Below are 23506 nucleotides of genomic sequence, written 5' to 3' on the forward strand. Positions count from 1 at the left end.
TGTAACTGCATCTGAAGTATCTTTAGGACTAAGGCAACTTGTGGCAAAGGTGGTATGACTTCACGTCACTTGCCTGAGAGTATGTTGTCTGCAGAGAATTTGAGTGTGTTTAAGGCACTGTATGATGAGCTGTGTGTATGACAAAAGGACTTCCTAGATGAGTCTTTGATGCCACGAGGTCTTGGGATAATAATAATAATAATAATAATAATAATAATAATAATAATTTGTAGGTTGTATTATCAAGGAGCTTAATTACTTTATAATCTTGAACTTTTTGAATCTAACCTAAATTTGTACATGTGTTTCAAAATAAATGCAGGCCTGGTTGGCCAAGTGGTTAGCATATCTGTTCTCCAGCCAAAAGTCTACAGGTTCAAATCTCGCCGTAGGCATGGACGTTTGTGATTGTCTGTGAAAATACTAGTGGTGGTGGCCAGTAGATGGCATTGGTGTAGATGATGATGTCAGTGTAGTTACGATTTCCTGGTTGGTAGATTAAATGGTGGAGATGGAGAGTAGGGTATGAGTCTTTGATGTGTCACGTAATAATAACAATTAATCTGTCATTTTCAGAAATATTTTTGGAACTTTATTTTGTAATGTAATGATTACATAATGAGCCTTAACAAAATCTTATATACAGTGCAAAACATCCAGAGCATTTTTATTTAATGTGTAAAATTCATAGTGCTTATATTTATAGGATTCAAAGATTAGCATGGGTCTAACGAAGTAAATCATGTGATTTACAGCAGTATATGCCATTGCACTGACAGAAAAGAGCATAGTTTTCTCAGAAACTTTGAAGCATACAGGTTGTCTTTTTATGTTGTTTTAGTTTACTTTGTTTTATTTAATTATATTATTTTGTTTTATCTTATTTAATTGTATATGATTTTGTTCTATTTTATTTCATTTGTATATTATTTTGTTATATGTTTTCTTTCATTTATGCAATATTTTACCATATTTCATTTCATGTGTATGTTATTTCATTTGTGTATTGTATTCTATTCTTATATCATTTTAAATTAAATTTATTTATTTATTTTTTTAATTTAAAATGATTTTAATTTTAAATTTATTTTAAATATTAAAATGAGCCTGTGTAGCTCAGTGGATGTGGCGTTTGCACATCTTGCACAGTGCTTGGCCACATGAAGGAACACTTGCTTTCGAATCTAGTCAGTGATTATAGGAAATTTTGCCGGCCTCGTTGGCCGAGTGGTGTGTCCGCTCTCCAGCCAAAAAGCTGCGGGTTCGAATTCCGCCGTGGGCATGGATGTTTGTGATTGTCTGTGAAAATGCTAGTGGTGATGGGTGGTAGATGGCAATGGTGTAGATGATGATGGTAGTTGCGGTTCGTTGTAGTTGGTGGATTGAGTGGTGGAGACAGAGTCGTAGAGTAGGTGCCCTCCCTCGATGAGTCTTTGGACTCCCTGGAGGTGTTAAGTAATAATAATAATAAAAATAATAAATTCTTTACATTTTTTAATGTATATTTTATAAGCAGTGCTTTTTTGGAATGGTATGCAGGCATACTGGCATACCAGCACCTTTATTAAGTGATGTGATGTATAGATGCAGTATAGTTTTGATTTTCAATGTGCTAGCAAAGAATGCATGCTCACACCTATTGCTTAACAAACAAAGCTGTTTATAAGTATCCTTTCCTTTGGAAAAATAAGCATATTGTAACATCTGTATTTTCGTTTCCTTATTAGAGTATGTATTTAAGTATGATCCAAATTGATCCAGTCTTCTCTATATCCTTCTACCTAAATTTTATATCTTTCTCCTTAATATATAACCTGGGTTGAGCCCTAGGGATATTTCCTCTTCAGAAACGGGCAAATTTATATTTTAACTGCACTAGCCAGCTTCCTATAACAAGAATATAATTCAGGCTCAGGGAAATATTCCTAGGTTTTAGGCATATACGTTAATCTAAATTCACACGTAAGTATATAGATCTTGGTTCCTTGCAGTCGTGACCTAAGATCTAATCTCTATTATATAATTTTCTAAACTCTTTCCCGCTATTTGGTTCAAATTTTATAAGTGGTAGGTTGACACCTCGAATTCAGGCAAGACTCTGATTCAAATAACAAAACACGCTTATTAATACTAAAAAAGACAGGTACATTAAATCTTGTATCAAGTTATCAAAACTTCTGAATTTCTAGCTAAGTTAATGTCTTATGCTTATCTATACAAACTGTTCAATACTAATCTGACTTTCTCACATAAACTGACATGCAAAATCATGTAATACAATGGATAATTTAAACAATGTTACACTCAAGTCATGTTCCTTCATTCACATTTGCTTTAAATAGATATTTCTGAAATCATTTCTCTCTTAGTTAAGTTTACTCAATTAACAAAGGGTTTTCATTATTTCAATCATATACACGTTAGAGATTTATGATATACAATTCTTTGTCTAATAGAATTGGCTGTATTAATTACTCTATCCTATCAAAGTTCTCTAAAATGTCCTTAGTCTTGCTTTATCAAGACACAAATTCTACCTTCAAACAATCTCAAGATATAAAACAAATGAATCTTTACTTTACCAAGTCCCTCCGAAGGTCTATTAGCTGCCACATGTTGCTCGGGTCATCCTTCGTCTCATGACTGAGTTGTTCCGTTCTCTGCTACCAGACACAAATCAAGAAATGGCTGTTGCTACGAGCTTTCTCCACTCGTTTGGGTGGGTCATTCAGCATTTGGCACCATTCTGCATGAGCTGTTGATTCTCGTACGGATCTCTGCGGAATACCTCTCAGCGCAGGTCATGAATACGGCCGGCTGTCGTCGACATAGCACCCCTTGGCTTGTCTTATCTCTGATCACTCGTCAAGAGTCCTCGATCTCCAAAATCCCTGAAGAAAACAGGAAAAAAGCCTAGAGCTTGGCGCGTATTGCCTTAAATATTCTTTCTCAGCACCCTCTTTTTCTGTATTGTTTTTTTGCACGATCCATAGCTTACAACGCCCTTAGGTTGATCCCCCTTGCTTTCCCTCCTTGCTATTAGGTGTTATTTTCGAGGAAAAGCGCTTATGTCAGCCTTCCCCGTAAGCTACAGCCTTCGGCGTTACGACAGGTACTTGCGGCTTAGACGTGACCTTTGATCTTATTAGTCATTTCTTACCTAGTGACTTATGATTTTATGATAGTTTGATAATACATAAATTAAGCCATTATTCCTTTACAAGAAATGCTAATCTGACATTACTCTTGATTTTTAGCTTTCTGTTTTACAATAAATAAATTCCAATATTTACACATTCTGATATAAACTTTCACATACAATAATAAAGGTGTTTCTCATCTTCTACTGGTAAGCAGGTATTATGCAAATTTCTTTGTTATTTTGTAAAGCTTACATGTTAGATTCTGAATGAATAACTTGTCAAGAAGTTCTCCATTCAGTATCTAACAATATTCTTGATTTTAAGCTTACTAATTCTTGTGAAATTATTTTCAAAATGATTTAATGGATAAAGACATGTTGAAGAAAATGTTTAGTAATATATTATTGCCAGCCTGGTTGGCTGAGTGGTTAGCATATCCGCTCTCCAGCCAAAAGGCTGCGGGTTCAAATCCTGCTGTGGGCATGGATGTTTGTGATTGTCTGTGAAAATAGTGATGGTAGTAGTGGTCGGCGGTAGATGGCGCTGGTGTCGATGATGAAGGTAGTTGCAGTTAGTGGAGTGGTGGAGACAGTGAGTTATAGAGCGGGTGCCCTCCCTCGATGAGTCTTTGGACTCCCTGGAAGTGTTATGTAATAATAATAATATTTATTAATGCCTTATTATTTATCAGTTTATTAGATTTAAAAAAGTCAAACTTTTTTACAAAACTTTATATTTCTCTAGTGTAACACAATAGAAATTAATCAGTTAACAAAATATCCTGTATTTTGCTAAATAATTATAGCAGAAGGATATTAAATTTAAATGTTCATTTTTCAGATAATAATAAAAAAAATTATTTACATCTAACCTCCTCTTCTGTTTGAAAACTTGCTTCCTTTTTGTCTTACTTCAAAAAAATAATCCTTGGTCTCTAAAGACAGGTACATTAAATTATTGGTGTGTGCTGCATCCACTGTTCCTATGGTCTCAGATACTACTATTAAACTGAGTTTGTTACTAAGGCTAAATGGGAATAACATTTGAATTACATCAACTATTTCCATCAACTTGGCATATCTGGATTTATATGACCATGGAATTAATAAAGATCATTATGTTCAATGGTAGGATATACACTTCTTCGCTGCTTCACTAATTCAAAGAATCCTGTTATTATTTTCTATATCAAACAAATCCATGTCAGTCTCTTGTGTTTAGAATATAGTTATCCATTTAAATTTAATATCCTTTTGGTATAATTATTTAAGAGATGTCACTATTACTTGAAATGTGATTTTTTAACTGATTCAAATTGTTATGTTGTTTTTTTTACCTTTATTCCCAGTTGTCTGACAAGAGGTATACATGATCGTGTGGGGAGACCCACACTATCCATTAACACAATACATATCGTGCATCTCCTTAAAGGTATTCACAGTTGGAGTGCTCACAACCATCTCTAGCAATCTATTCCACTTATTCAATCACCATTCTTCAAGTAAAGAACCTAGTCTGCACATCTTTACTAACCATGTGCTTAGACAACTTCCAAGTGGGACTCCTTGTCCCCCCCCCCCCATTCTCCGTGTATTGAAAAATTTCTTTTGTGTCAATTTTATAGAATCATTTTAGTAACTTAATGAAAAACTAATCTTCTTCTTCTTCTGCAGCTTGTCCCACTTAAGTGGGGTCGCTGTTAATGATGAGTCTCCTCCACATCCTCCTATCTTGGGCTGTCACCACATCCAAGTTCTTCATCCTCAAGTCCTCTTCAACCAGTTCCCTCCATCTCTTCTTTGGCCACCCACGCTTCCTCCTTTCTTGCACATTCATCTGCATGACCTTTCTTCCCACATATTCGTCCTCCCTCCCTCCTCATCACATGACCAAACCATCTCAACCTTGCCTCCTGTATCTTCGCTCTTAAGTTCGTAACTTTCACTGTTCCCCTCACATAGTCATTTCTCAGACGATCTTTTCTGTTCACACTGCACATCCACCTAAGCATTCTCATCTCTGCTACCTCCATCCTGCTGATGTTATTTTTCCTCAGGGCCACAGTTTCTATAGCATACATCATAGCTGGCCTCACTACTGTCCTATAGATTTTGCCTTTCAGATTGATCAGCACCCACTTATTGCATAGCACTGCAGCCATCTCTCTCCAGTTCCTCCAACCTGCTTGTATCCTGCATCCCACTTCCTTCTCAGCTCCTCCATCTTCTTCCACTGTTGAACCTAAGTATTTAAAGTTTCTCACCTTCCTGATGACATTTTCTTCCAGCTCCAGATCTGTCTCCTGGCTGCCGTCCACTTTGCAACACATATACTCTGTCTTACTTCTGCTCAGTCTCATACCTCTCTCTTCCAGTACTTTCCTCCATCTTTCCAGTTTAGCTGCCACTTTTTGTCTTGAATCTGCACACAGCACGATGTCATCTGCATACAACATAAATCAAGGCGCATCTTCTCTCACTTCCTCTGTCACTATCTTCATCACAATATTAAACAGAAATGGACTTAATGCTGACCCTTGATGCAAGCCAACTGTTACTTGAAAACTTTGTCTGTCCCAGACAGGTCTGAACTCTTGTCTTCACATTTCTGTACATCTCCTTCACCAACCTGACATATTTCTCTGGTACCACCTTCTCCCTCAGACACCTCCGGACTTCTTGCCTTGGCACTCTATCGTATTCTTTCTCCAGATCAATAAACACCAGATGTAGCTCCCGTTGTTTCTCTCGAAACTTTTCCATCATCTGCCTTTACCCAAAGATAGCATCTGTCATCGATCTACCATGCATGAAGCCAAATTGTTCCTTTGCAATCTCCACCTCCTTCCTCAATCTTCCATCAAGAACCCTTTCTAGGATTTTCATTGTGTGGGAAACAAATTTATTCCTCTGTAATTCTTACAGTCTGTGCATCCCCTTTACCCTTGTAGATGGGGACAAGAGTACTTTCCCTCCATTCCTCAGGTACATTTTCCTGTTGGCAAACTTTCATGAACAGGTCCCACAGCAGGTCAATTCCCTTTTTCCCCAGTGCCTTTCATGTCCACTGGAATTCTGTCTGGGCCCACCGATTTTCCATTCTTCATCCTCTTCATGGCTTCCTTCACTTCCACTCTACTGATGTTCTGCACCATCCCCTCAGTAGGCTGCCCATCTTCTCTGTGAATCCTCGCATTTTCCTCATTCAAAAATCCCTCAAAGTATATTCTCCATCTGTTTCTTATGTCCACATTCCTCCATAATACTCTTCCTTCAGCGTCTTTGATCTGCCTCACATGTAAGATGTCCTTTGCTGCTTTATTTCTACATTTTGCTAGTTGATAAATTTTTCTCTGTCCTTTCTTTGTTTCTAATTGATCATACAGATCAATTAGAAACAAAATCATACAGATCATACCAAAGGAATGACAAAATAAATATGTTATTATTTGCAGATGATCAGGTAATGATATCAGATAAGAAAGACAATTTACAAAGAGCAATATATAATTTAAACATTACAGGGTGTTCGGGATAAATTTGACATATTTATAATTAATTATATTTTTCCGTAAGTTACATGTATTAACACACACTTCTCTTCATTTAAAAGTTTGGACCCTTCTTCATTCATATACAAGATGTCAGAAAGGATGGATAGCTGGAACCCACCTGAATCATGGAAGAGAATAACTTGTATCATGATGATTCGTGCCCGCCATCAAAATAAGGATATTACGACTGCTGCCCAATGCTCCCTGAATACAGTAAAAACAATCAGGCATGAACTAGAGACTTGCAATGGTGACTACGAGGATGTAGCAAGAAGAAAGATCCCTAGCAGACGATCTGATTGCGTTCGTACAGCAGAATTCCTCGCAAATCTGCAGGAACAGGTGTTGAAGAACCCTGGCATTGGAATTCGGGCTTTGTTCGTGGAGTTGCTAACTGTAGTCAAGCCCTGGATAACAAGGGTAGCCAATGGTAGGCCGTATGTATGGCAGCAGGATTCGGCCCCTTGCCACACCTCTGGGAAAAGTCAAAAATGGTTGTCTGAAAATTTCTACGACTTCACCAGTCCAAATGTTTGGCCTCCAAACTCCCCAGACCTTAACCCCCATGGATTATTTTGTATGGGGCGCAGTTGAAAAAGACACCAACCGCACTTCCAGTAATACAAAAGCCCAGTTAATGGATAAAATTAAAACAGTTTTTGCGGCCCTTCCCAGGGAGACTGTAGCATCAGCTTGTTCGAGGTTCCGAAGCAGAATTGAAGCTGTGATCGATGCTAATGGTGGTTATTTTGAGTAAATCTTGTTGATAGTATTGTAATTAACTCTGCCTGTAATGTTTTTTTGTCAATTCATTAAATTTAATAGATACAAAGAAGATTTTCTTTTTCCTTACGAAACTGTCAAATTTATCCCGAACACCCTGTATAGTAGAACAGTTTGGAATGAAAATTTCCATAGATAAAACTAAAACAATGGCATTTTGTGGACAAACTCCAGTTAGAAGAAAAATAATTATTAATAATAAAATAATAGAACAGATAAATACTTTCAGTTATCTTGGATGTGAAATATCATATGAAGGAGAAAAAGACAAAATTAAAAACTTCAAAATTTTTACAGATTATAGGCCTGATAAATAGAACATTCAGCCCAAATATTGTACAAAAAGAAACACGCTTGAAAATATACAATACTTTAGCAGTGCCCACATTATTATATGGCAGTGAAATTTGGGCAATAAACAAACAAGATAAACAAAGAATAAAAACAAGTGAAATGAGATTTATGAGAAGAACTGCAAAATACACATTATTAGATCAAAAAAGGAATGAAGACATTTTAAAAGAACTAAAAACGAAATCAATGGAAGAACTAAACAATTATAAACAAAAATGGATTGAACATGTAAACCGAATGGCCAACACCTGACATCCTAAACAAATACTAAAATATAAGCCAATTGGAAAGAGTAGGCAGGGTAGACCTCAAAAAAGGATATTGGATTGATAATGAGGCTGGAACAAACCAATATGGTCTATACCCGTAATTAGTGTTATGATGGTGATGAACTTATAAGTTTCTATCACATCCTCTCTCCTCCACCTGTCAGCTAAGCTCTGCAACTTACACACCTTCAATCTATCCTCACTGGAAACATTCAACAGACATGTTACGAGTTTAGTAGCTCGTCTCTGAATCCTCTCCACTACATCCCTGTCCTCTAGAATCACAGGTGATCAAATCTGTGTATGGTAGTCATGATGTTGACAAATCATAGCTTTATAAGAGGGATAATAACCTCTATTTTTAGAAATACACTTTTATTAATACAGACCAGTATTTTACAAATAAACATTTATTAAAACCTACCAGTTTCGCCAGCAAACTGTCTGGCTTTTTCAAGGTATTACGGAGATATGAAAGTAAATGCAAATTAAAAGGAACATAAAAAACGTTGTAAACCAAACTAGTATCTATGGTTACACGTTTCGCGTGACAGAGATGGCTTATTGTTCTTATTCATTATCACGCATGCGCGTTTGTTGTAGACTTGCAATGTGATTACTGGCCAGCTGCAGTTCAGATTGACTGAGAGAGAGGATCAAGTTTTTCCACGAACTGTTGAGAATTATACCCTGATTTCTGTTGAGGTTTCCGCCGGTTATTAGTACTATTGTGGCTTCCTTAAAATATACCTTGAATAACCTCTATTTTTATTTGTCAATTTGTTCTTCAACATTCAAGTAATCCTCGGAGCTATTTTGCCAACTCTTGCAGTATGTCCTCTAAATTTCAAATCTCTATCCACCATCATCCCCATATCCCTAGCCTCATCAATCTCCTGTAATCTAGTACCATCAGTAACATACGAAGTATGTAACCTTTTCATCCCAAAGTGCATTACCATAGATTTTGCAACATTAAATTGACAACCATTATACTTTACCCAAACTACAAATTTATTTAAATCATCCTGCAAGATATCTATATCACCAATCAAGTGATTAATCAAAATGCATTACCTTACATTTTACAACATTAAATTGACAACCATTGTCCTTTGCCCACACTGCTAGTTTATTTAAGTCATCCTGCAAGATATCTATAGTATATCACACTATCAACTATTGCCCTCCCCAGTTTTGCATCATCAGCAAACATCTGAATAGCTTCCCACCTCTCAAAGCTTCTGCTATATCATTAATGTAAATTAAAGAGTAATGATCCTAGTACAGAGCCCTTGGGTACTCCACTAGCATCCTGATTCTCCTTGATTCCACTCCACCACTCCTGAATGTATGTCTATCAGCCTTCAGTCTATCAGACTTGAAAAGTCCAGCTTTTCAAGGCATTTGATTTCAAGACATCATAGTGTAGCCATTTCCTTTCTGCTGTCACCTTATTATCATTATTATACAAGTTAACCAACAATGGCTCCACAACAGAATCCAGTGGCAAACCACTAGTGACTTTCCTCTTCTTCTCCCCATATAAAACTTGTTGATACCTTTCTGATAGCAGTCACTTATCCAACTCATTAATCTAGAATCTAATCCCATAATACTAAATCCATCTATTACAATTTAGTTACCAACTTGTTGTGGCAATCTGCTAAAATCTTTGCATAATTGAAATAGGCCACTGTATATGCATTTTCCTCATCCAGTACATTCATCACTTTGTTGTAGTACACAGGTAAATTGATAAAATATGACCCCCCTTTAACAAATTTATGCTTGACCATCACAGTGAATATTGCTGTTATTAACCCAGTTTTGTATTGCCTCAGTCATATGACCACCTTTGTGAAGTGGAACAACTTCTACCCTCTTTGTACTCTTTTGGGATTTGAGTTGTTGAAAGACTTGTTAAACAAGTATAGCAAGAGTGCTGCTAATTCCCTTATACAATCCATCAAGCATTAAGACACATGGTGATATGTCATCAATTCTTTTTGCCTTATTAACATCAAGCTTCAAGCTTACTTAACTCTTCATATACCTCTTGCTCACTCACCAGTAAGTCATCTTCTGTCACAAAGATGGCTTACTCCTTCTGTACTTGAGCTTCTCATGATTTCACTCTGAGGATTTTCATCCTCAGAGTGAAACTTTAATAAATTCTTTATATTTTCTATAGCAGTTACCAAAAGACAATTTTTATTCATTAACATCTTGCCATAATTATTTTTTCTTCTGCTTACTACCATATTAAAAAAATCAGGATTTTTCTTGACTTGATTTGATAATTTTAGTTCAAACTGCACTTTTGCTGTCCTTACCAACTGATTCACTCCTGGTCTGCTCTTAAATACTCTTTATGCACTGAATATCATCATTATTCATCTTGTGTTGCCTGCTGCTTCCAGATTTCATGCTTAAACTTTTCATTCATCCACTTGATACCTATCTCTTATTCAGCCTTTTGACTTCTGAAAGTGATGCTGTTAAATATCTCTTGGTCAGCTCAAGCAGCATTTATCTTCTTCTTCGAGGTTAACTCTTCATCCCATGCTGTAGCACTAAGCTTTTCATAATCACTGGCCTTGTAGTCCTACATATATCATTTCCTCACAAAAGTTTTCATATGGCTAACCACCACCCAGGTGATAACTTTATGATCACTCTCATCAACTGGAGGAAAATGTGATGCTCCATTCACAATTACATTCCCTTATAAAATGATCACATCTATGACTCTGAATCTTTGCATGCCTTCCTTTACATAATGACTAAGATTGATTTACCTTTGAAACTCAAATTCATTTTCTTTATTCCCATTGCTGTGTCTTTTTTTCCTGTCTGTATTACGATAATTAAAATCACAATGATCACAGTTTCCTTGTTTGCCAATCCAAGTTGTCTGAATATTTCTTCATGAAACATTCTCCAAATTCCCTGGTCTATAACAACATCCAACTAAATATCATTCTGTCAAACTCCTCCTCACACTCTTCCATCTCAAAACTGTTACTACTATTTCCTTCTTGCATCTCCTCCTTGTGTAGACATAATTCTACTGCTATTCTCAACAGCAGTTCTGCTTCCTTCTTGTGCTTCCTATACTCAAAAAAAAATCTTACTTCTCCATTTCGATTCCCATCAGGCTATCATCTTCATCCAACAATGCTTTACTTATTCCACCAATTTCTAGATGAATAAACGCAAATCAGTGAAACAATTTTATCTTTCCCTTATTTCTAATGTTTCTGGCAGCCTCTCAACTGTAATTTCACCAAGCTTTCTCATGCACAGTTGCTTTTATCACTAGTTATCCTGTTTATCTCCTCAGACTCACTACTCCCTTTACATCCAGGCCATCCTAATGCTATGATGACTATCTCTTTATACACATTCACTACTACCATGCTCTCTCTCTCTCTCTTTGCTTATATTGTATCTCCCTGTCCATCTCGACTCCAGCCCTGTTTTCCTTTCTCATCTCTTGTTCTACTACTCTGTCAACCTCCTCCTCATCCTACCATCTCAAAACTGCTGCTATTATTTCCTCCTTGCATCTTTTCCTTGTGCAGACATAATTCTACTGCTATTCTCAACAGCAGTCCCACTCCCTTCTTGTGCTTCCTATACTCACAAAAAACATTTTGCCATTCACAAGCATTCCAGTCTCATCTGTTTCACTCTCTTGATCTTTCACATCACCTTTCTTTCTTCCTCTGATCTCCTGTGTTAACATCACTCATTAAACTTCCTTCTAGCAGTAGTCTCTCCAGTTGATTCACACCAAATCCATTTAATCACTTTTGTACAATTTCATCATTCTCTCACACTTTAACAAACAGTACCCCTTTCTTCCTACACAACTTTACCAATATAGTATTCATTGTTGCTTGTCATCTCAACCCATTATTGTCCTAACTTGGCAACATACTGAAATCCTTTCTTACTACACTGTTATTTTTCAATCCTTTCAGTAATCTCCTGATATCTATTCTCACATTTTCCTTGTATTCAGCCAAATCATTTGTTCCTACAAACACCTCTAGTTCTCATGCTCATTTGCTTCTCTCCAGTGCCTCAATCATCTGTATTCCTCTTTCCATCCACTGCTATAGGCCTTCCCCTTAACTTACCAGTTCTGTTCTGTCAGTCTTTAGCCAATGTCCACCACCTCATGTCAAACCTCTGCAGATCAACCCTGCATCTCTTTCCTTCTCTTGGTATCCACTCACTGCATAATTTTGTCCCCCTTTAATCTGTCAATCTACTAATATGGCCAGCCCATATCTGTTTACGTGCTTTACAACATTTCACAATCTTTTACTCCAGTCATCTCTCTAATTCTAGTATCTTTATTTTATCCCTGTTTGTTATGTGGAGCATTCTTCTCTCTGAGGCTCTTTGGGCTACATTCAACCTGGTTCCTGTCATTGCCCATTCTCACTTCCATAGGTAAACACTGAAGTAAGGTACATATTAAATAGCTTTCTTTTTAAGTATACACACAAATCTCCTAACAGATAATGCCTGCCTGTTGGCTGAGTGGTTAGTGTATCCACTCTCCAGCCAAAAGTCTGAGGGTTTGAATCCTGCCGTGGATATGAATGTTTGTGATTATCTGTGAAAATACTAGTGGTGGTGGTGGTGGTAGTGGTGATGGGCAGTAGATGGTGTTGGTGTAGGTGACATGGTTTGCTGTAGTGTGTGGATTGAGTGGTGGAGATGGAGAGTTGTAGAGTAGGTGCCCTCCCTTGATGAGTCTTTGGACTCCTTGGAGGTGTCACATAATAATAATAATAACAATCTTTATACAGCCAAAATGCTTTGTTTTCTTTTGTGATTCTTCTACTTATTTCTTTATCTTGTTATTCCTTAAAACTAACTAAGTGACCAAGATAAATATAGTCCTCCATAATTTCAATATGATTATCAGTTAATTTTACTTCACTTTCATCTGAATTTGTCATGAGTTTGGTTTTAGCTATATTAATCTTGAAACCTTTTTTTTTCCTGCTTTCTCTGTCAAGGTCATTTAGCATTTCCTAAATGCCTTCATTTTTTTGCTAAAAGCACAATTTAGTCTGCAAACCATAAGTGATTGAGATTTTTCTGTTGATGCTAATTCCGTAGTTTTTCATGAGACATTCTCAAGGACTTCTTCTAATGTAGCAATTTGAGTGATATAAGATTTCCTTGCCTTACTCCTCTCTTAATACCAAATTCTTTTCCTTGATGTTCTAGCTTTATACTGTTTGTTGAGTTTTGATATACAGTTATGATAATAATCTGATATAGTTTGTTGGGATGGTTTGTTGTTTTAAACTGTTTATTATATCTAACTGATATAGTGAATCAAAGGCTTTTCAAAATCTACAAACACTAAATATGCAGAAAAATTATATTAATTTGCTTTTTTTATTATTTGGTTAATAGTTTGGATACAATCTATTGTAGAGAATCTTGCTCTGAATCCTGTTTGTTCATATGGCTGTGCATTATCCAAAAACCTTGTGATCCTGTGGGAAGTTTTTGGTATTGAGACCACATTATTCATTGCTCTTGTGGCATTTGTTATGCAGGCCAGACAGGAAGGTCGGGAGAGATCTGCATTTCTGAACACGTAAAAGAGGTTGAAAAAACTGCTGAGAGTGTTGTGCCTGCAGAGAATTTGAGTGTATTTAAGGCATGGTATGATGAGCTGTGTGTATGATAAAAGGATCTCCCAGATGAGTCTTTGACTCTATGGGGTCTTGGGTAATAATAATAATAAAAGAAGAGAGCATAAATCAGGCCTAGCATTCCATGCAACCACTATTGGCCATCAAGTACTTTGGCAACAAACAAAAATATCATATATTGATTGTAACTGTTTTACAAGAAAATTTAAAGAAACCTCACAAATGCTTAGGATCCCTACACAATGCAATAAAAATCAAGGCTTAATTTTACATTAAGTATGGTATGCTTTCATCAAAAATTTAACTGCTCTGGACCTAGGATATAACACATGTGATAGCAACAACTAGCAATCTTCCAACATGCATACAGTAATGAATTTACCATTTGTGTTCTGGTTTATCAGTTATATAGTTATAAGTTATCAAAAACATCCAATATGTGTAATTAATTGTTAATAGGCTTTTGTTGTGTAAAACTGATGTACCACCCTGATGATGTAAGACTTACATCATCAGGGTGGTACATAAAACCTGAAAGTTACGACATACAAAACTTGTCGGGTTTTAATTGTTTATTTTTTATTAAACTCTTTATTTATATTATAATGTGGTCTCAATACTGAAAACTTCTCACAGAACTTTTAAACCACAGAAACTTACATTTACACCTTGTGATCTTATTTAATATAATGGATATAAACATTTTATACAATTGTGATACCAAACTGATTGGTCTATAGTATTGATATAATTTCTATTTACCCTTTTTATGTGATAAGATAATCAAGGATTTGTGGAATTTTTCTTGTAGATAAATATCATTGAACATATCCAATATGATATTATTATTATTATTATTATTATTATTATTATTAACATCTTGCCTTCATGGTGTCAGAGACTCGTCATGGGGGGGGGTACATGGTATCACACACACACACACACACACACACAAAGCTCATCCAACTGTGCCTTAAATTGATTCAATGTGTCTACATTCAGAGCACACTCAAGAACTGCATTCCACTCACCAACCATTCTCCATGTAAAGAACATGCTCTTCATTCCTATGCTAACACCCTCCTTATTCTGTTTCCAGGGATGGCCTCTTGTTCTACCCACTTTTCCCATTCTAATTTAATTCTGATTTTATGTACTTGCATTACTGCTGATAATTTGTACATCAGTGATATAAGAAAAAAATTTAAGAAAAAATTTCCAGTTGTTTGCTGATGATGCAGAACTGGGTAGGCAAATAGTTAATGTTGATGGTATAGAGATTCTTTAGGATGATTTAAACTGTTATCCTTTAAATTTAAAGGTGATCCACATGATTTTACACCTTGATGATCCTACTTTGTATATTACACAAAGTGTAGGATCGTGTTATTTGTGCATTACTTTGATGACACTGGAGTTCAGAAAATTGATGAGGCTAGGATTTGGAGAGATTATAGACAAAGTCAAAGTCAAGATGGCATATTTCAAAGGCAGTCAAAATTAACTCCTCACATGACTTGAATGTTGAAGACACTAACAAACAGGCATAGGGAAATTTAATTATTCCTCTTTATAAAGTGTAAATATGGCCAGTCTGAATTACTATGTACAGATTTGGTAACCTGGATTCCTTTGGGATCAGAAAGTGGAAGGAAGATGATGCCATGGAGGAGGTAAAAGAAAGTAGTGATCAGGTGCATGAGGAATATAAAATGCAAATGACAAGCATGGTAAAGAGAGAAAAAGTGCAATATGAGAAGAGATTGGCCAGTCTAGTCAAAGATAATTCAAGAGAATTCTTTCACTGTATGGAAGTAAGAGGAAGAATAATGGAAAGGTAATATTGGAATAGTTATGGTAGTAGAGTGACCATGGTGAAAGTTGTAGTAGAATCGTTTAACGAGCACTTGATCAGTGTATTTCATTTCATATGGGTGTAAGTGATGCTGTGCAACACCTAGATTGGAGGCAAATAATATGGGAATTACAGGTAAAAGAAGTGTATTAAGTGTTGATTGGTCTAATTGTTAATAAGCCTGTGAAAATGGGTGACATATCACCACAAATTTTATTATTATTATTTTACACTATCTTCATAGAGACCAGAGACTCATTGTGGGAGACCTACGCTAACGTTTATAGACAGAAAACATATCATCTCTCTCCATAAACATATTCACCGTCAGGGTACTCACAACTGATTCTGCCAATTCATTCCACTCATTTACCACTCTCCATGCAAAAAAAATCTAGTCTCTTACAAACCACACACTTACACAACTTCCATGAATTATCCCTAGTTCTCTGACTATTTGTCATATATTGAAAATTTTCCTTTGCATCAATTTTGTAAAATCCCTTTAATATCCTATAAGGTTTTATCACGTTCCCTCTTTTCTGCCTATTAACTAAATTTTATAGCCCACACACCTTCAATTTATCCTCACTAGGAGCATTCCACAGACATGCCACTGTCTTTGTCACTTGTCTTTGAATCCTCTCTGCCACCTTTTGATCCCAAGAAACCCAAGTGAAAATCTGTGCACATTAGTCAAGATGTGACTTATAAAGAGAGATAATAACTTCCACTTTACTCGTTAGTGTGGTTTTCAATATCCAAGTAATCCTTTGAGCTGTTTTACCAACTTTTACCTATCCTCATCAATTTCCTCCAATCCAATACTGTCAATTTGATACACAGTATACAGCCTTTTCAATCTGAGGTGCATAACCTTTCATTTGCAACATTAAATTGACAGTCTTTATCCTTTCCCCATAATGCCAATTCATTTAAGTCATCCTGCAGAATATCTACATCACCTTTACTAACTATCGCCCTCCCCAGTTTTGCATCATCAGCAAACAATTGAATATCCCTCCCTTAAATCTTTTCCTATAACATTGATATACCAATTAAAGAGTAATAGAGTAGTACAGAATCCTGAGGTACTCCAGTCATTCTCATTCTTCTAGATTCCACTCTACCATATACTACTCTCTGGTGTCTGTCTATCACCCTTCCCCCTCCATCCATGCAACTAGCTTCATATCCATTCCCATTTGTTCCATCTTTTGTAATAGGTTCCATGTGTTATTTTGTCAAATGCCTTTACAAAGACCAGCAGTATCCTGGTGTAGTCATTTCCTTTTTATCCATTTCCCCTGTCACTTATTATTACGACAGGACCTACTCTTTAAGCTGTGCTGCCTGCTATAGAGTATCATATCCCTATCCACCTACTGTTGGATTTTACCTAGTTTATCCTCCTGACCAAATTTTCCAATACTTTAATAACCATTCCTTGTATATTAATTGGTCTGTAGTTTGCTACTTCTGTCTTGAAGCCACCTTTATGTAATGGAACTATCTTATTGTATTTCCTCTCCTTTCGAATCCTGCCAGAACTGAGATTTAGGCAATGCCAGTTCTCTAAAACATTCATGTAGTACATGAGCTGACATGCCATCCAGTCCCACTGTTATATTCACATTGATATTTTTCAATATACTGAACACCTATTGTTCATCAACCTCAATTTTGACATATCTTTCTTTCACATCATTGACCACTCAGCAAGTTAGCAATTTCTTTTGCCTCTGTCACCTTCCTATTATCAGTATTGATTAAAGTCATCCTACCATAATCCTTTTTCCTTTTACTTGCTACATAATGAAAAAAACTCTTAGTTAATTTTCTCTCATAATCTAATTTGCCTTTTCTTATCATAATCTCAATCATAGTAGTCAACCTTCTTGCATGCACTTTGTACTGCTTATGCATATGGTGATCCTCTTTTTCTTTATATTCCTCCTTTTTTTTTTTTTTTGCAGTTCTTTCTTTATATTTCTACTTGTCCACTTAATCCCTCACTTGGTTTGTCTCCTGACCTTAGATATGCAGTCTGATACTGCTTCTGAAACAATCTCTGACCACTTCCCATGCACTACTGATATTCTTTTTCTTATAGCTTCTCATGCCATGGCACTGCTCTAAGATGCCTCCAAAGTCTGTTTTAATTACCAGATTTCAGTTCAACATAAACTCTTTCTTGGCAGAGAATTATACATGTTTAGCAACTCCCCAGAACAAGACTGCATGGTCACTCTCCCTGATTGGAATCATAGTCTAACTTGGTTCTGGATATATCTACTGATGCTATTACCAGATCCAGCCTTCTCAAATTCCTAGTCCCCTCTATAACATGTTGTTTCGGGTAATTATTCCTTAGCAACTGTATAAATTTCACTTCCATCTTCCTCTCCTCCCTCCAGTCTCTGACCTCATAGTTGAAATCTCCCATAATAATTGTTCAGTATATACTCATTATGCTTAATCTGCTGATACATGATATCCACATCTTCCTGTGGACTTTCTCCATCCAGTGTGTAAAAGCAACCAACAATATATTTTGTCCTGTTGGTCTCCATCTCACACCAGACAGTCTTAAATGAACCATCTTCTCCAGACCTAAAATTCACTTTAATTTCTAATTTTGTTGATTGTAGTTCTTCAGTTATCAACAATACTCCACCTACTGTTCCTGTTTGCTTTATCCTCCCTGAAAATACAACACATTTACATTCTATCCCTGTAACTATATCATTTTCTGTCAACCAGGTCTCACTGATGCCTATAATTTTTGGCCAAGTTCAGCTGATTATTATTATTATTATTCAGGCCTCCAAGGAGTCAAAAGACTCATCGAGGGAGTTCCTTCCTAAGACATAAAGTCTGTCAAGACTCATCGAGGGGAGGTCCCACCCCTGAGAAACACAAAGTCTATCATACCACTCGTTAAACTCACTGACCGTTCTCGCTCCCACCACTCCATCAGGCAATGCATTCCACGGCTCAACCACCCTCCACACAAAGAAACCACTCCTTACCCTCTTGCTCACAGTTTCCTTTCGTAATTTCCAGGGATGGCCTCTTGTCATCACTCCTTCCCACTGATCAACCAAGCGAAAGAACTCCCCAGTGTCAACCCTGTAACCACCTCTTAACAGTTTAAAAGTCTCAATCATATCGCCTCTCCTACTTCTATCCACCAAACTCTGCAGTCCACATTCTCTCAGCCGATCCTCATAACTATCCTTGTACAGTCCTGAAACCATCTTTGTCATCTCTCTTTGTATCCTTTCCACAGTTAATTTATCCCCCTCAAATCCTGGGGACCAAATCTGAGAACAATAGTCCAAGTGTGGTCTGATCAGAGACTTATACAAAGGAATGATAACCCTCTTATCTCTGCAGGTCAGTGTCCTTCTCATAATAGCAGCAATCCTCTGTGTTACATTCACCACCTTTGCAATATGTCCCCTAAACTTCAGGTTTCTATCAATCATCAACCACAGATCTCTTGTCTCCCCTACTTCCTCCAGTATAACTCCTCCCATAGAGTACGCAGCATCCCATCGATGTTTCCCAAACCTCAAGACCTTACATTTTGCTGCATTAAACTGATACTCCCATTCATTTGCCTATCTATCTAGCTTATTTAAATCCTCTTGCAGGGCTACCACATCTGCACTATTACTAATAATCCTTCCCAGCTTCGCATCATCCGCAAACAACAGAATATCCCCCTGCAATCCACTGGCTATGTCATTGATATAAAGGTTAAACAATATAGGTCCTAGTACTGAGCCCTGTGGGATCCCACTTGTAACTCTCTGCCTCCTGGAAACTGCTCCACCATACACAACTCTCTGATACCTATCAGACAGCCAATCCTGAATCCAGTTGACCAATCTGACATCCAGACCCATGTGCTGCAACTTAAATATCAGCTTATCATGTGGCACCCTGTCAAATGCCTTCGCCAAGTCTAAGAAAATGGCAGTATATGTCTTTCCCTCATCTAATGTTCTTGTAACTTTATTATAAAAGGCTAGCATATTGCTAAAACAAGAGCGTCCTTTCACAAATCCATGTTGATTCTCACAGATAACATTACCCTCATCTGCCCAATGCTGTATATGGTCCCTCACTACTTTCTCCAAGATCTTAACAACTACTGATGACACACAAACTGGCCTATAATTAGACACTTCCAGTCTGTTACCACCCTTATGCAATGGCACTATCTTACCTTCCCTCCATTCCCTGGGCATCTTTGCCAAAGCCAGACTTTCATTGAAAAGCCAAGTTAAAGGCACTGTCAATTCCCTAGCACATTCTCTCAAAACTCGTGGTGAAATACCATCCAGTCCCACAGCTTTACTGACATCCAGAGTACTCAGTATCTGAAACACACTCTCCTCCTGTACCTCCAGACCTCGAACCAGTCCTATCCCTCTAGCATTAAAACTGACTCCTCTAGGATGAAATACTCCAATAAAGTGTTCATTGAACAATTCCACTATGTCCTCTGCATCAGTCACTCTATTCCCATTTTTATCCCACAATATCATTCTTCCACAGTCATTTCTCCTCCTACTGGCCACATAGCTAAAAAATTCCCTAGGATTTTCTTTGGATCTTAGGGCCAATCTCCTCTCATATTCCAGTTTCGCTTTCCTTACCATACTAGTCACTCTTCTGGCCTGTGTCTTATATTCCTCATGCATCTCTTCACCTGTCTCCTTATATCTCTTCCATAGCCTCTTTTTCGCATGCAATTCCTGTTTAATATTGTTTGTCATCCACTTTACTCCAAATTGCGTCCTCTTCTTCACTCGTGGTATACAACTTACCATTGCTGATAACAAATATTCTTTCACAATTTCCCACGCACTGGTGATATCCCGGCCTTCCAATTCCTCCCTCCATGAAACTTCCCGAAGTTGATGTCTAAGACTATTATAATCACCTGCCTTATAATTCCACATAAGTTCCTGTCTCTTTGATACTCCTGCATGTCTATTCATTTTCCAAGTCAACACCATATGGTCACTCTCTCCAACTGGTGGGAGAGACGTCAACTCAGTTATTATCAACTCTTCTGATGCTATAACCAAATCCAAAACTTTTGAACCTCTTGTTCCCTCTGTTACATGTTGCCTAAGACATTTGTCCCTCAAGAATTCTAGAAATTCCATTCCCCTATTGCTACATGCATCTTCCTCTCTCCAATTTATACTACTGAAGTTAAAATCTGCCATAACAATCATTCTTCTTGCACTTGCCAAACTTAGCTGTCTAAACATCTCCTGGTCCCCATCCTCTGTGCTCCTGGGTCTGTAGCAACACCCCACTAAATATCCTGTCTTGCCTACCTCTACCTCACACCATACGCTCTCAAAATCATTTGTCTCACTTCCTTCCAAATTCTCCACTCTTAGAGGACATAGGTCATCACTTATCATAAGCAGTACCCCACCACCACGCTTTCCCCTCCTATCCTGATGAAAAATGCTATACCCAGCGACTTCTATTCCTGTTGTTATATCCCCTTCTGTCAACCACGTCTCAGTGATCGCAATAATTTTTGGCCTGGCTGATGCTATCTGCGCCACCAATTCCTCTCCCTTATTCCGGATACTCCTGGCATTAGTATAAAGCATATAAATGCCATTGTTTCTATACCCAGCATTATCCCTTCTAGACTCCACTGGGCTCAGTGTTACCCGACATTGTCTCCCTTCTCCCAAGTATCCATTCCCACATGAGGCCATCCCTGCTATCATCCTCCCTGGGACACACTGACTCGTTCAGAACAGCAATCTCTCTAGATGCCTATGTCCTTCCTCATTCAAATGTAAATGGTCTCTCGCATACAATTCCTCTCTTTCCTCAAACGCACTCCAAGCATCCACATATACCAGTCCTCTCTTGTCACACATTCTCGCTATTATGCCATTCAATATCACCGCTCTTCTGCTCAGCTGATCATTATCATACCTAGGCAACACGCACACTATTTTTCCTCTCTCTCTGTCTTCTTCCGTACAGTCTCAAGCAAAAATCTCATATCTCTCGCTGCCCAACTTACATTACCACTCAAGTCATTCGTTCCTGCCATCACAATCATCTCATCCACCCTTTCACCTCTCTTAATTGCCATTGCTACCCTTTCTATTGTTCCTCCTGGCAAACACTCCTCACGCATCCTATCTTGAACACCACGGATCATTGAGTCACCATACATTATACCTTTTACCATTCCCTCGCTCCTATTGTTTCCATTCTCTCCTCTTCTTACATTCCCATACCTCTCTGAGCCAATGATCAATGCCCAAAACTCCTCTTCCTTATTTCTGCTACATCAGGCATTTGTGTACATTCATTTCAACATCCCCTTGGACCCACAATTATTCTTGTGTAGTGCCATTACCACCCCATTCGAATCTGAAACCTGTGTAATTGCATTGAGCATTACATAATCATTTTTGTACATACACTTAATTATTCCAGGGGTTAACAAATTTTAGTAATGAAAGAGTTAGTGATCTGGTCATTTCTCCTGCCATATAAAATTACAAATATTTTCTTCCAGATAGAAGACGAAGACAGACAAGTGTTTGAGTTTTTATATTATTATTACTATAATGGTGTCTCCTTGGTGTCAGAAGACTCATTGTGGAAGATCCTCCATTGACACACTAACCATTATTCGCACAATATCTATCATACTTCTCCTTAAACTCATTCATAGATGAAGCACTCACATCCACCTCTGGCAATGCATTCCACACATTCACCACCCTCCAAACAAAAAATTTAGTCCTGACACCCTTGTTAACTAGCCTCTTACACAATTTCCAGGGTTGACCCCTTATTCTCTTGCTTGCTGCACTGTACAGAAAAAAAAGTCATCAGTATCAATCCTATAAAACCTCTTTAATAACTTACATGTTTCTATCATATCTCCTCTGTTCTATCTATCAGCTAGTTTATCGAGTCCACAGACCTTCAATATTTCTTCACAGGAAATATTTCACAGACCTGTAACAATGTCTGTCACTCGTCTCTGGATCCTCTTCACTACTTCATCACCTAGGAACCCAGGTGACAAGATCTGTGCACAATAATCCAGATGTGGCCTTATAAATACCTTATAAAGTGAAACAATAACTTCCCTATCCGTGTTTGTCAGTGTGTTCTTGTCTGTTCAACAACCATCTACTGTTTTTGCCACCTTTGCAATATGCCCTCTAAACTTAAGTTCTCTGTCTAAAATAACCTCCAAATCTCTTGCCTTGTCAACTTCTTGCAGTTCATTTCCATTAATACAGTACACATCATGTGATCTCATCCTCCCAAAGTGCATCACCTTACACTTAACCACTTCCAGTTGACAACCATTTACCTTTGCCCATAGCTGTATTCCACGAGTGAAGAAGAGGACACAATTTGGAGTAAAGTGGATGACAAACAATATTAAACAGGAGCTACATGCAAAAAAAGATGCTATGAAAGAGATATAAGGAGACAGGTGAAGAGAAGATACATGAAGAATATAAGACACAGGCCAGAAGAGTGACTAGTATGGTAAGGAAGGCAAAACTGGAATATGAGAAAAGATTGGCCCTTAGATCCAACGAAAATCCTAGGGAATTTTTTAGCTATGTGGCAAGTAGAAGGAGAAATGACTGTGGAAGAATGACATTGTGGGATAAAAATGGGAATAGAGTGACTGATGCAGAGGACATAGTGGAATTGTTCAATGAACACTTTATTGGAGTATTTCATCCTGGAGGAGTCAGTTTGAATGCTAGAGGGATAGAGCAGGTTCGAGGTTTAGAGGTGCAGGAGGAGAGTGTGTTCCA

The 23506-nt window shown here is 37.4% G+C and overlaps 1 long non-coding RNA gene across 1 annotated transcript in view; it reads left to right on the forward strand.

Moving 5' to 3' along the window:
• Nucleotides 1-706: 706 nt before the first annotated feature.
• Nucleotides 707-23506, forward strand: part of LOC150101001 (uncharacterized) — a 70534-nt gene continuing 47734 nt past the window's right edge. The window contains exon 1 of the long non-coding RNA XR_016549124.1: nt 707-818. This is a non-coding gene — a long non-coding RNA (uncharacterized LOC150101001). The remainder of the gene's footprint in view (nt 819-23506) is intronic.

The sequence above is a fragment of the Typopeltis vanoorti genome, chromosome 12 (assembly GCF_054136105.1).
Source record: "Typopeltis vanoorti isolate ZY-2024b chromosome 12, IOZ_Tvanoo_1.0, whole genome shotgun sequence".
In the NCBI taxonomy this organism is placed as follows: Eukaryota; Metazoa; Arthropoda; class Arachnida; order Uropygi; family Thelyphonidae; genus Typopeltis; species Typopeltis vanoorti.